At 39.6% G+C, this 3,079-nt stretch overlaps 1 protein-coding gene across 11 annotated transcripts in view; it reads left to right on the top strand.

Moving 5' to 3' along the window:
- Rims2 (regulating synaptic membrane exocytosis 2) overlaps positions 1-3,079 on the top strand; it is a 570,072-nt gene that overhangs the window by 313,493 nt on the left and 253,500 nt on the right. The window lies entirely within an intron of this gene.

Raw genomic sequence — 3,079 nt, 5'->3', positions numbered from 1 at the left:
GAAAGGGTTTCCCTGTAGCCCCAGCTGTCCTGGAACTCACTATGTAGATCAGGCTGGCCTTGAACTCACAGAGATGCACCTGCCTCTGTCTCCCAAGTGCTGGGATTAAAGGCATGCGCCACCATGCCTGGCCAAATATGTCTTTTTTTTTTTTTTTTTAAAGTGTTGATTTTTCTGTGTTATCATGCAGAACATCCTACACACTCTTATTCATCTATATACCTACTTCCCAAATGGCACCCTCCCATAGCCTCCCCCTTCCTGCAGACTGGAGCCCATATACTGTCATCCCTGTTACTTTCCACTGTGTTGTCGACACCTCCAGCCATTTTCCAGTGCTTGTCCATCTGGTGAATCTAGTCAGCCTATGTAGAGATCCTTGTTTTAGGAACATCAGCTCTTCCTCATCTAGCAGCAATCAGTTGTCAGTATTCCTTTAGATAAGATTGGGATCTGCTGTTCATTTTCCCAGTTCTATGCTGAGTTACTGTCTGGGAGTCTCTTGTGCCACCTTGGCCAATAACTCAAAGGAAGGTATCTCCTATCTCGCATTGTTTCTTGTTATGTAGCTGTTAGCTAAACATATAGACTCTTAAAAATTATATTGACCCCATTAATCTTTGGTTATACTTTCCTTTTGGGTGTTTAAGAACCTACAGTTGGCCCAGATAAAACTATTTTTACTCTTAAGGTCTTTTCAGGTCCTCAGGGGTAAAATGGGCTCGTGAGGAGCCCCTGGATCCTTTCTTTTTCCAGTTCCATCTATGTGAAGTCACAGGTCCTGCTTGACCATGGCTGGCTTCACTTGGAAGCATGGAGGAAATGTTTCCTCTGTGTTGACCCTCTTCTTTGTAGACTGGACACTGGTTCAGGTCCATCTGGTGGGATCTCCACGGCCTCTTTGCTCCAGAGGATGGGTGACTTACCACAGTTATAGGATATTTTGAGAGATGCCCATAGTCCCCTGGAACTTATGGAACTAAGTCGACCTAGGAGGGCAAGGAGCAAAAACTGTCCTTTATGTCCCTCTGACCAAATTAATATAGGCCTCAAAGTACAGCTGTTAAACATCCAAGAAGGTTAGTTCCACCAGTCTGGTACTTTTATTTACCATATGCCATGTAGGTAGAGCTTGGGCAAAGACCAAATGCTCTCAGATAAACCTTGCTTAGGCATATGTTACATTCTTTGATCTGGTTGTGTGTATAATTTGTCAGTAGGTTGTTGGCCTAAATGGTTCCCTCTGGTTTTCTAAAACTAGCTAGGCATTGTTTATCTCTCACATGGTCTAACCCTTCCACCATGGTTTCCCCATTTAAGGTGCCCCCGTTTTTTTCCCATTTCTCCCTTAAGAATACCCTTCTCCTATGGTCCCACCTCTCTTGAGCTCCTTCTTTCCCTTTATACTGTAGGTTCCTTGTATAACCCCGCCTTGAAATAACCCCATTATTATCCATCTCTCCCTTGTTAACACCTGTTTTCTACTGTTCCTCTCTTTCAGATTCTTTCTTTTCCTTTACTGCCTTGGTTCCTCTTCATTATCCTGGTTCCTGTAATTATGGCTGGATACATATTCACTTATAAGGATTTGGTGCTAGGATCCACATATGAGGACATATGCTGTTTTTTTTTTTCTTTTTTTCCTTCTGAGTCTGTGTTACTTCACTTAGTATAAGAGTTTCTAGTTCCATCCATTTACCTGCAAATTTCGTGATTTCATTTCTTTACTATTGAGTAAAACTCCATCATATAAATGAACCACATTTTCATTATCCACTCATCAGTTGAGGGACACTTAGGTTGCTTCCATCTCTTAGCTATTGTGAAAAGAGCAGCAACAAACATGGATGTACAAGTGTCTCTGAAATAGGGTGAGTTCTTTGGGTATACGCCAAGGAGTGGTATAACTGGGTCAAATGGTAGGTTCGTTTGTAATTTTTTTTTTAAGAGTTCTCCACACTGCTCTCCATAGGAGTTGAAAAAGCTTGCAGCCCCACCAGCAGTGGATGAATGTTCCCCTTTCCCCATAGTCCCTCCAACATTTGGTATTGTTTGTTCTCTTGATCTTAGACAGTCTGACTGGGGCAAGATGAAATCTTAAAGTGGTTTTAATTTGCATTTCCCTAATTACTAGCTGGAATTGAATGTATTCATATTTTGGTCTTCAATTTTGTTCCATTGATCTATGGGTCTATGTTTGTGTCAGTACCATGTTGTTTTTATGACTATAGCTCTGTAATACAGTTTAATATCTGGTATTATAATCCCCCCAGTATTGCTCTTAGTGCTTAGGGTTGCTTTGGCTATCCGAGGTCTTTTGTGCTTCTATATAAATCTTAGGATTTTTTTTCCAATTCTGTGAAAAATGTCATGGGGATTTTGATTGGCATCGTATTAATTCTATAAATGGCCTTTGGTAGGATGGTCATTTTCACAATATTAATTCTTCCAATCCATGAGCATGGGAGGTCCTTCCATCTTCTAATGGCCTTCTCAATCTCTTTCTTTAAGGAATTAAAGTTTTCTTTGTAGGGGTTTTTAATGTTTTTGGTCAGGTTTATTACGAGATTTTTTTTTTTGCAGCTATTGTGAAGGGGAATGTTTCCATGTACTCTTTCTCTGATTACTTGTTATTGTATATAAAAAGGATGTAGACTTTTGTAGATTAATTTTGGACATGTTAGTAATTTCTAGGAGTTTTCTGGTGGAATTTTTGGCATCTCTTAGATATATCATATCATCTGCAAAAAGGGATAATTTGATCTATTCCAATTATTACTCCTTTAATTTCTTTCTCTTGTCTTACTGCTCTTGCAAGAATTTCATGCACTATGTTAAAGGTGAGTCGAAATAGTGGACAACCTTGTCTGATTCCTGATTTCAATGGAATGCTTCCAGTTTTTTTTCCATTTAGAATGATGTTGGCTGTGGGTTTGTTATATATGGCTTTAATTATGTTGAGGTATGTTCCCTCCAGAATAATCCCTTCTAGGACTTCTATCAAGAAGGCATGTAGCATATGTCAAAGGCTCCTTCAGCATCCATTGAAATAATCATGTGATTTTTGTATTTAAGTCTG

This window comes from Nannospalax galili, unplaced genomic scaffold, assembly GCF_000622305.1.
Source record: "Nannospalax galili isolate Female #2095 unplaced genomic scaffold, S.galili_v1.0 scaffold284, whole genome shotgun sequence".
NCBI classification, from domain to species: Eukaryota; Metazoa; Chordata; class Mammalia; order Rodentia; family Spalacidae; genus Nannospalax; species Nannospalax galili.
This window is presented reverse-complemented; position numbering and strand designations above follow the sequence as displayed.